The sequence below is a fragment of the Carassius carassius genome, chromosome 8 (assembly GCF_963082965.1).
Source record: "Carassius carassius chromosome 8, fCarCar2.1, whole genome shotgun sequence".
Taxonomy (NCBI): domain Eukaryota; kingdom Metazoa; phylum Chordata; class Actinopteri; order Cypriniformes; family Cyprinidae; genus Carassius; species Carassius carassius.
This window is the reverse complement of record NC_081762.1, coordinates 1,887,734-1,900,357: the sequence shown is the minus strand read 5'-3', so window position 1 is coordinate 1,900,357 and position 12,624 is coordinate 1,887,734.

Genomic DNA, 12,624 nt, shown 5'->3' with positions numbered 1-12,624 from the left:
ACACTTTTCATTTAGTTGTAAAAACTGAAACATGTTGAATGATCCTTGGTTGGGGTGTGTGATCAATCTCAATTCTTTCTCTGGCAGTCCATTATCTGTGCCCTGGCTTTTGTGGAAAATCTGTCCATCCTGGAGGCCGAGGAGACATTTCTGTGAGGACCTGTCATTTACATAAGATACTGGAAGGATCCTATAAAGGAAAACATGGTCAAACATGAAATCCTGTCTTTATTCACAAAAAAAAAAAAAAAAAAACTTTAGTTTTTTTTTCTATCAGTGTGCAGGAGCATTTTGACAGAGGACTGAACGACAATTAAAAGAGAGTCATCATATTTAATGTTTTTAATAAATAATGTTTTATTAACAAAGTTCGGGAGGAGCTCGTCAGATACTTATAATTAACACAAGTGGAGCGCACTCAAGTTAATCAACACCAATAGGTATAATTACAGCTGACTTACCTCCATCCATTGACGGTTTATCAGCATTCAGTTTGCAACTTCTGCCATTATATCTCAGACTCAACTTCTCCCATCCAAACGACGAGACCTATACTGGGGATTTTTCGGACCTTTTGGCCAATCTGCCGGCCCCAGGATCGCTCCTTCTCCACCAGACACTGCCGCTGACTTCCAGGTATTTACTATAAGCCTGAGGCAAACGCTGATTAATTCTGACGCTCCGTCCTCGTGAAGGTTAAACAAAGCAGATCTGTCCGATCTAAGTTATTCGTCTCCCAGCAATCAGCCAAACCTCACTCCTAAATCCACTCCAGCAGGGAGGTCAATATTTCAAGCAAAGCTTGCAAGGCCCTGAACTCGCCTCGCTCGACACCACTATCGCCCCGCACAAGACCCGGCTCTCCCTAAACACTGGGTCACAGCGGCAGGCCTTCAACAAGCCTGGGCCGCGTCCCAGATCTCACTGCAGCAAAGCCTCGTTTCCCGCTTCAGCTCAATCTTTCACCGCGTCTCTTCCGGCAGAAGCGTTGTATGCAGCAGGGTCTCCAGCTGTTGTAGCAGACGCTAGCACAAGGGCATGTTGCTAATTAATATTTAGGTAACGTCGCTAAAAGGCAGGTCGTTTGTTGCTAAAAGTTGTTAAACGATGTTGTGACCTTAAAGGATGTTGGTGTCATTTTGTAACCATGAAGCAAATAGAATACACTACGAAATTTCTCAGGTTGTCTGAATTTTCGCTAGCATTTTTACCTGTATTTGAAATTACATATTACACTCCGATAAACGCACCTCTCTTCAAGTCTCTAGCCGATGTGCTGCTTGGCTAGCTTTTCAATACTTTCTTCTTTGTGTGGTTAAGAGGAATAGATGTCCTATTAGCATTTTATCACTTTTTAAAAAGATGCTTAAACTTGCCAAATATATATTTTTTTTTAAACCGGTAAATTTGTTGCTATATGCTTTGGAAAACAAGTTGTTAGTTTAGTCTGAGAAATTGCTAAATCTAACCACAAATTGCTAACACTGCAGGCTACTCAGGTATTTCAGCATTTCCTGTCAAATTTCACAAACCAGTCCTATTTCCTGCGGCCTGCAGCTGAAGCAAGCACAAGGCTGACTCCGCTTGCAACACAAGCCCTTACATCCGTCTTTCCCACTGCTACTTTGAAACCTTTTCCTTTTCAGTGACCTCCAATTATAATTTATATTTATGGTAGGTAAAATGGGCCTAATCAAACAATAGCCTTTAAAATAACCTAAAATACATGTATAATAGCAATGAGGCCATAATTTGTTTAAATAAAGTATAAACAGCAAGTAACAATATGGTTAAAAAAAACTTAACATAATGTATTATAAAAAATATAATGTACATACACATCAAAACCCTACAAAGGGCACCAATGTCCCGACAATCATTTCTACATGTCACCGTGTAGTCATCTGCAGGTAATAAATCAAGTATATGAACAATGCAGTGCTTTGACATATCATTTATTACAGTATAGAAACCATTCTGCAGGTAGTTCACAAAAAGTGTTTGTAGTACATAACAAATCATTATTTTTTTTATTGTCCAACGGTGTTATTTTATTTCTAAGCCAATTATAAGCTATAAAAGTGATGTTACATACAGCCAAGTATGGTGACCCATACTCAGAATTGGTGCTCTGCATTGAACCCATCCAGTGCACACACACACACACACACACACACACACACACACCGTGAACACACACACACACACACGCACCGTGAACACACACCCCAAATAATAAACTTGCCTGTACAGTCAAACTTTTTTGAACCGTAATTTTGTTACTGTTTTTTAAAGAAGTCTCTTGTTCACCAAGCCTGCATTTATTTGATCCAAAGTTTGTACTATTTAAAATAACTGTTTATTTATTTTGATTTCAAAGATACAATTTAGCATCATTATTCCAGTCACAGGATCCTTCAGAAATCATGTTGATATTCTGATTTGCTGCTCCAAACATTTCTTATTATGATGATGTTGACAACATCACAGTAAAATTTGTTCAGGTTTCTTCGATGAACAGAAAGTTCAGAAGAACAGCATTTATCTGAAATAGAAATCTTTTGTAACATTATAAATCTCTTTATCATCACCTTTGATCAATAGAAATCATCCTTGCTATACAAAAGTATTAATTTCCATAATTTAATTTAAATAAATAAATAGGTAATGACTATAAGGTTTTGAAAGGTAAAGTGTAAAATGTTTCAAAATCTTTTTATTTCAGATAAATGCTGATCTTTGGATCCTTCTATTCATTCATCCTTAAAAAAACCTTTGACTGGTAGGTTATGTGTGTGTGTGTGTGTGTGTGTGTGTGTGTGTGTGTGTGTGTGTGTGTGTGTGTGTGTGTGTGTGTGTGGTGAAGTACTTTTGTCGAAAAGAATTACATTCATCATATAGGAATATGGAAAGGATGTTCTGGACATATTAAGAGTGTTTCTGATGGAAGAATGATTTTTTTTTTTACCAGATGCACACTGTACTCCAGGAGACTGAACACAACCACCTCGTGCCCACAAACCCCATCACCATCTTAACATTGAATTCCAGAATATATATGCATATAATTGTGCATACGTATAAAATAACAGAAAGAGAAAGTGAAACAAAAAGGAAGCGGAGAGAGAGAGAGAGAGAGAGAGAGAGAGAGAGAGAGATGGTTACCTAGCTTATCTAGCAGAGGATGGTATTATCCAACAAATACGTTGACAGAATCTTATGAAAATTACAAGTAGCATCTTTCGTGCAGACATCAGAACATCCCAGCAACCCTAAGCCCAACCTGAATGACCATAATCAATATATAAGCAAAAAAAATTGAAGTCACATATCCAAAAAGAAATTTCTCTACCCAACTCCATTGTTCTTGAGCAGAATGAGGGGGAGCTGGAAAGAGAGAACAAATGTTATACTTTTAAACCCACTGCTCATTTTTTTTAACAGCCTCTAACTTTTATTGTTTTTCTGTCTTAAATGTGTTTCCTTCTGCTGAGCCAGATTCTGTACAAGATAAGAAAAAAAAACATCCATACAGATTTACTATAAAAGAGAAAAGCCCAAGCTCATGATGTATTAAAAATGATATTTCTAAACAGTTTCTCTCACCTGTGACTGTGACTGTGATCAAGATTTCTCCATCAGAGTCCAGAACTCTGTATGTTCCTGCGTCTCTGGATGTAAACTCTTTAATAGTGAGGTTCCCATCACTATCACTCAGTCCATCATTACAGACCCCGTGCTCTCTGCTCCACACCTCCGTCCACGCTCCGCTGGAGTTTGTCTCCACTTTATTAGCACTGGCCAACAGAACATACAACTTTAACTGCTCTCCTATTTTTACTGACATTTTATCTAAGGAGAAACAGGAAGACATTAATCAAAAACGTGTCAAACAATCAAGACCATAAGCACATATTCAGTCCAAAGGGGATCAAGTTTAATCATTTTTAAAGTCAACCACTGAAAGGCCTTTATTGAACGAGAGGTGTGACATTTACTATATTTGCTGGTTACAGCCCTGCATGCAATTACATTGCTAACATTATTAGGAAATCCAGAAAGCTCAATGTTGATGGTTTGATCAGTTTCAACTTTACCGTGAATATGAAGTTGATACTTTATTTTTCGTTCCAGCTCTGTCTGATCATTATTGCAATAGATGAACAAAATGTATATTCCAGCATCACTCAGTCTCAGATCCATGATAACAATATCACATGCTCCTTCTTTAAATACCCGGCTGTTTCTACTCTCACATCCTTTACTCCCACAAACAAGTATCTTTTTTGACTCCTTTCTTAAAACAATATCAGAAATCTGTCTGGCCTCAAATTCACATGCTAGGGTGACGTTGCCTCTCTTTTCCCCCGTCACAGATACAGTTCCTGCAAATACAGACAGTGGAAAATTCATTCAATACAAAGTGTCAATACTGAAAAAATCATCTGCTGTTTTCATTTATTGTCTATAATCAGGTCATCATTTCATTTTAGTTATTCTAGTCATCTGAGTTTCTTTTGCTCGAGATGTTTAACAATCACCAAACATCCAAGTGGATTCAACAGTTTAAAACTGATGATGAAGATGATCTAATATTTTGCATCTGAACTGATTTCAAGCTTTAGTTTTATTAATACTCATTTTAAGATGTATTATAGGCTAATTAATGAACTAGAATGCTTTGCACAAGTTTAATTTTAATTCTATTAATATATCTACGTATATAGCACCATTCAAAACAATGTTACAAAGTGCTTTACAATAAAAAGGTTTAATTGAAATCATTACAACAAATACCATCATAAGTAAGAAAAAGCTGTGTGATAAAAAGGTTGTTGATTTCAAGTGAGACTTCAATCTCAAAGTCATTGGTGCAAAAGAGAAACCATTGACTAGAAGAACTCTACTTAACACTGAAAATCAAGAATGGTTACAATTTACAAACGAAATGATACTGACCACAGTTACTGACCAAGTAAAACAGCAGCAGTAAAGAAAACCTGATAAGACAGAAGAGCTGCTTTCAGTGACAGACCCACGCTACACATCACAAACACATTTATACAGGGATAAACATTATACTATCACTTTAATTTGGTCTCAATATTTAATGTGGATCTTATGGTGCGTTCAAGTCATGTCTTAACATCGTATTTACGAGTTGAACGCACATGAACGCCATCACAAAGTCGTAATTACGAGTGGGAAACTGAATTTTCTTTAGGGGATTGCAATTAATAAGTTTTTATGCGATACAGATTAAAGTGGATTCAATTTTTTTATTATTAAAATCGCAAAACACACCTGATGCAAATTCTTTGCTCTTCATTTTGTATAAGCAGAGTTAACAAACCCTGATGTATTTTCTTGTAATTTATAAAAAGAAGGTACACCGCCATCGTGTGCCGACTAAACTGACTTGAACACACCCGACATCGTAACTCCGACTGTCAACTCATAAATACGAACTTCCCAGGACGCAACATTACAGGAAACACAAACAATAAATAAATAAATCTCACTCCAAGCTAAACTTAAAAGTTGGCAATCCTGCAATAATCTACCCATTCACAATTGTCAACTTATTTCCACATCATTAGCGGATTTATTTCCAACAGACATAACTATAACTATTAGGCTAACTAATAACAGAACCACACAGGCTGGATTTATACTTTAAAAACATTATTATAAAAAACTTACATGGTAAAAGATGGGCACGAGTCTTATTTTTAGGCGTCAAAACTTTGTAAACATGTTTGAGAGAAAAACAAAACCGAAACATCCAGTAGGTGAGTGAGCTCGAGCTCCTAAAAGAGAGATATTAGGCGCCTCCTACTGAGGAAGAGCGAACAAATCAGGATCCAGGACGTCCCTTAAATAAAGAGGAGGCTGAGACAGTTTCACAGACCTGTTGTACCGCTGTAAAGATAGTTTGCGGTTTGATATTCCGATTTCTTTTGGCTATAAATACACAGTGCGCTGTCATAGACATGCAAATAACACCGAATATAATTTTTTTCGTTGCGACTCTTGATTTTATAATGCCTATAGCTCCAAAAGTTGGACAATTAGATGAGTGAAACCAGTATCATCCTCATCAGCTTGATCTGTGAATGTTTTCACAGCAGAGCTCTTGTCCGTAAACCCCTTGGTAAGACCACCAGTAAGGAATGTGAAAGAAAGGTGTTCTTCAGGTTTAACCTCTATTACCAATAAACACACAGACTGCTGGAATAAAAGAACATTGTTTTAGGTCGAGCTCGATTTGTAAAACTTTCACAATAGCATTTTATCGCGTGGCTTTCTTTTCTCTCTGCTCTGACCCCCTTTTTTTTGTCTAATATTGGCATATGGTTGCTGTTCCAATGAATAACGGTTTCCAATTTATTAGGTAAATTAACTTATGTTTGTATATATATATACAGGGCCGGATTGGGACTCATTTTCAGCCCTGGAGTTTCATGCCATAGACCGGCCCTCTTTAGTTCACAACAGACTGTATTAAAATAATTTATTTAAAACCTCAGAATATAATACCCTACAGCCATGCGCGTAATTTGCACGGGGGTTACGGGGGTCATGACCCCCCCAAAAATCAGATCCAGCTAATATAACCCCCCCCAATATCATCACATCATTCAGATTAAAATAGATATGAAATTTTCAGAATGAATACTTTTGTTCATTTTCTTTATTAATTTCATTTGCCAGCAAGAAAGATAGTATCATATTTTAAATAATCTGTAATGTACCCCCCGCCCACCGCACCGATTTGGTATTACCAAAGTCTCTGGTATTACCCAACCCGCTTTCTGTACCAAGTTTGTTCACTATTTTGCGCAGTCGATGGGATGAATGGTTGGAGAAAGCTGACGGAAAGATGAAAAGGACACTGAAAGGCAGCCAGACAACGATTTTTTATTGTTTGTCGACACCAGCCAAAAAAAAAGAAAAAAGAAAAAAAAAAGAAAAACGAAAAATCCTGACCAAACGGAGGTACCCTTAAGTTAGCTGTTAAGTTAGCTCAGCGTTTCTCAAAGTGTGGGGAATAGAAACATGACAAACAGGTTTTGTGCCCATCTTTTAAATTCCGTTATTTATTGACCATACACTCAAAACAAAGACACATTTAAATGTAAGCCTTGACGTTACTTAACCTCTTCACACGTAAGTTTAAAAGTATTTCAAGGCTACCGTTATTGATCGTAGTATCGCTTTATGGTTCCCATGGAGACGCGCCATTCATTGCTTGTCACACCGTAGCCACAATAGTGCTGAATGACTGATGATCTGCTTTTATTTCCTTTTTTATTCAAAATTTCACAAATGTGTTAGCTATAGCAGGATATATCTGATATTCCGATTGTCAAATATGTGCAAGTGGATGTGTTTTGTTGTTCAAACACCTTTATAACGATCGCATTACTTGAGCTGTATGCGCAACGTATTTAAGGTATCCATCTTATTAAAATACCTAAAAAAATACGTACATTATTAGGAATTTACCACCTCTGGTTCAATTTGAGATTATTTTTATTTTTGTTTGTTTGTTTGTTTTTTTGTTGTTCTTTTTGCATGGATTTTGCAAAGTGTCAAAATGAATCAAAGCACAACTAGGTTAATGTTAGTCCACACTTGTATTGATGTTATCAGAGGCTAAATGCAAACACAATTATTATTATTTTTTAATCTAATTTTGAGTCTTATTTCATGCAAAGTGATAATATAATTGCACTTTCATTTTCTTTATTTGAAATTTTTAAATGCTGTTATTTGATGTTAAGTTTTTAAAATGTGATGTTAATAAAATACATTTTAACAGTTAAACTTAAAGCCTAGTTTATTAACATTTTGTTGGGGTGATTGGGGACAGGTGGGGCTCGAAACCCTTTCCTACCTCTGAAGTGGGGAATGGCAGAAAAGTTTGAGAAACACTGAGTTAGCTGATGATTTGTTTTGTTGACTGGAGTTGGCTGGCTAGATGTTGGTTTGCCAGTGTCCTATGAGGTAAAGCCAGAGGGTGCCAGGGACTGTGTAGAACCAATGTCACTGAATTGTAACTGCTGTTTGCTCCAATACAGTCACCCGTTTTGGGGGGGATTGCATAATTAAATTATGCAAATTAGCATGTTACCTTTTACACAAGAAAATAATACAATAAATTAATAAATAAATAAATATGCCGCGAGTTTAACCCCCCCAATGGTAGACCCAAAGTTACGCCCTTGCCTACAGCCTTGTAATTCATTGTATTTTTACAAACATCATCATTTCCAATTCAGTGCAAAAACAAGTTTTGCTTCACAGCGAAGATTTATTAGAACAGTAAATAACAGGATAGTGTAAGAATCTCTTTTCTTTAAGATTTAGTATTCATAAATATCCAAACATTGAAATAAAGAAAACAATCTAATAAAAACATATATATATAAAACAAAATAAAAAATAAAGATTAAAATAAAATGTATTGCACTTTCTAACGACAGTATCATCTCCGTTTCATTAATGTATTGCTGAATCATCAGGTATCATTAATTATCTCAGGGCATTTTTCATTGAGTAGGCTCTCCATTACTATTAGTTCTTCTGAATGACAATCCTACCTGCCCTACCTAGCAGAAAACGGGACTAGAGGTGGCTGCTGCTGAAGAGCTACAAGAAAAAGTTTGATACATGAGCGGTGGTTTGCAAACAACGTTGTTTTGCAAAGTCGCTAGCATCTTGAACTGCTCCTTAACGTTAGCTTACTTACCTCGTCGTCTCCGTTGTTTTTTTTTTTTTAGGAAGAATGTGCTCAGCTTTGTCCTCGTCAGTTTCCAAAGCTTCCGTTTTATTTATTCTGGACTTTTCAGCGCCGCATTTGCGCTTTCTGTTATACATTTTTATCTCACTTTTTTTTTTTTTGAGCAACTTGCAAGGTGACATGTTGGGGGCGGTGCCAGGGAATCAACAGATAATCACGTCATCATTATCTTGCAGGCTGCACTATGCGAGAAAATATTAAATAAAAATAGTGGGACGGTGGTAAAATAATAAATAAAAACAGTGGGGCTGCAGTAAAATTATATATATATATATATATATATATATATATATATATATATATATATATATATATATATATATATATATATATGATGACGATGTATATATAGCACTGCCTCTTACGTCCGACGTTACAAAAGCGCTGTCCCAAGTCAGGGTGCTGAATTACTTGGCATCGATTGCTCATGAATCTATTTTCCACTTCACGTGAAGGTGCATTACAGCGTTAAGAAATACAACACGTTCTATGCAAATGAAAAATCCCTCAAATTATTACAGTAACATTTATTTTAACATAGTTTAAGTTATCAGTAGAATATAGACTATAAATTAAATTATCAAATGGTCAGTAATATGTTCACATGATATGTTGTGACGGTTAGACGAACCGGGGATCCCTCGCTAATCATCCACCCTCCTTATCCCGTTGTGCCGCTTTTTGACATGGGTTTAACGACTTATGAAAATTATATAATACACTTTTATATTAATGGTAAGGTACTTTACAATCAGAATTGATTGGCAAGCAGCTGCAGTTACTTCTGTTTAATGCGGTATTGATTGCAATTGGTTTATGTTTTTAATAAAAAAACAACCTATCTACAATGAACAGAGAGAGAGAGAATTAGATACAAAATATGCTGGGGAAGCAACGTAAACAAGGGCACCAAGCTTCTCATCAGGGAACTTGAAGTTTTGCTGGACCTTGCCACCAAGTCGAAGATCACACTCCTATGGTCCACTATAACCTGCACGTTTATGGCTGTGTATCCCTTTCGCGATAAGTAGCCTACGCCTGATCATTCACTGATGGATTGGCGATAGGGATGAGTGCCATCCACCAGGATGCAATCCCCGGCATGGCGCAGAAGGGCGTTGGTGACAGTGTGGACGCACCTCCACACCGTGGTCTTGATTAGGCCGTAGCCCTCTCCCACGACCTCGATGAATCTCTCTGTAGCAAAATAAATAAATAAATAAATAGTAATAGTAATAATAATAATAAACGTAGCGCTGGGCTTCAGGGCTTAAAGCAGAATTCCGCCGCATTAGTCTGGCAAGCGCAGGTCTGAGAAGGTCCAGCATCTCCATAATGAGTTGTCTTGGGAGGGGATTTTTTTTAATATAGCCACGTCAAGCAAAATGTCAAAAGGGCTTAAGTTTTGCCGAATAAAAAAATTGACATGGACTTAACGGCTCTGCGTCCGGCTCCGTCTTTGATTCAATACAAGGACACGTTGGATCGCTGCCATAGTTGGTCACTTACTGGACACCACCATGATTACCCATTTAAAGATCTTAGCCATTTAGAGCCAAATTGTTTGCCAGATTTTAATTGTCAAAAGTGATTGCCAATTTATTCGCTTTAATGACATTACGAAATAGCCCAGGCTAATTTCCACCATATTAGTTCTGATACCAAATAAAGTCAACTTCATAAATAGGCCTGTATCCATTGTGAACATATTTTATTATTAGTCTTAAAATGTCAAAAATAAAATCATTGTTGAGCCACAACATTGTCAACATTACATAGTTTGACTTGTACTGCACTGCGCTGATTTCTAAAGACTGCTGCACAATGGCGGCGACTTGCGTCTTGAGCTCAAACAACACGTCTTGAGCGTATATATATATATACAAAAATACATATGAACAAACAACATCAACAAAGTCGATTCTTAATTGATGCTGTGCAACTTTTTGTTGTTGTTGTTGTTGTTGTTGTTGTTTTTTACAATAAAGAATAATGCAAATAAGGAAAAGGGAAACCGTAGTAGATGATGATGATGAATCCACTTCAGGAAAAGTGTGGACTCTTTCTCATGCAATATTAAATATAAATGTAAAATTACAGATACAATACAGATTATGTTATACAGATTAATTCAAAACAATTTTACAGTGATAAGCATAAAATAAAATAAAACATTGAAAACAAAACAAACTTCCATTTTTCAGACATATGTTGACAGAATCCTTTGCAGATCTGTTGATCTGGGCTGTGTTTCTTGTAACTGATTAACACCGTAGTATGATGTATTGTTGTGGAAACGATCTAGTCACGACTTCTTCTGAACACGGTCGAATCCTCGTCGTTTGAACCACATTAGATCAACAATATAGAGCCATTGTTAATGATGTCACACACCGATCAGACATCAGATGCTGCTGTACTGAACATGACACCTGATGACTGACTTCATATCTTCATATCTCTGTCATTTAGCTTTATTTGATGTTTGATTCATCGCGGGTTCCCTCTTATATTATACTCCATTATCTTGGCGAACAAAGCTTTTATGGGTTTGGAATGACATGGGGGTAAGTGATTAATACATAATGCATTATAACATTATAATTATAATAATTATAACATAATGTGTGTTGCAATATATTATATCTTGTCTGAAATAATTATAACTGAATTTAAAATACATAGCGAAATAGTCGGTGATTCCTGGTCATAATTATAATCAGAGCCAGACCAATCACAACCAGAGAAAAACCCATTCCAACGAGCATAATCCAATCAAGAACAGCTGGAAGAGGAAAATTGGGAAGAGAACACATTTGTTAATGTTCTTTAAACTCACAACTCAAATAATCTGTAAAACTCTCAATGTGTGGGATTAATTTCCAGCAAAAGTTTTAGTCACAAATCAAAAATCAAATAATTGAATTCAATATTTTAAAACTCATCTGTCATCTAAATATACTGCACAAAACAGAAATACAAGTGCAAAACTGAATAGCAAAAATAAATGAATGAATTGTGAATCACCATTTGACAATGCATTGTAACGGGCAATATAAGGTTTGGGTGCCTTGGAATAAAAAAGGTTGAGAATCACTGCCCTAGTCTGAACAGACACACACTCACACACACACACACACACACACACACACACACACACACGAATGCTGAAATATTAGAATAGTTCTGTTGTTTCAGGTTTCTTGATTCTATGTTTATGTTTACCATTATATGTCATATACATTATTTTTTTTGCATTCTGCTCTTTTCATGTAGATTTTTTTTTTGGTTAATATAATATATTTATTTCAATCACTATTGGTTTTGTGATGTTATTTGCCATAAATGCGATGCATTGACTGCTGTAATATACTGTGAGATATTAGTGTCTGGTGTATTTGTGGTGAGGCCTATTTGGGTGAAAATCCAGGGCCATTTTTACTCCCAGTCCGTCCCTGTTCAGAAGCTACATGTTTCAAAGAAGACAACAGTTAAATTAATGTTTGAATCTTCTGTAATAGTGAAGTGACATGACATTCAGCCAAGTATGGTGACCCATACTCAGAATTCGTGCTCTGCATTTAACCCATCCGAAGTGCACACCGTGAACACACACACACACCCGGAGCAGTGTTCAATACGCATTTTGTATGATCCCTTTTATTTTGGTAAAATAATTAACATTTTGTAGATTCTGCAGGGTGTATGTAAACTTTTGAATGCAACTGTATGAAGATTTATTTATAAATCTTTATTTTTCTTCTCACTGATGTTGAAAAATGATATTGAAAACACTTAGCTAAGTTAGCTTTTTACCT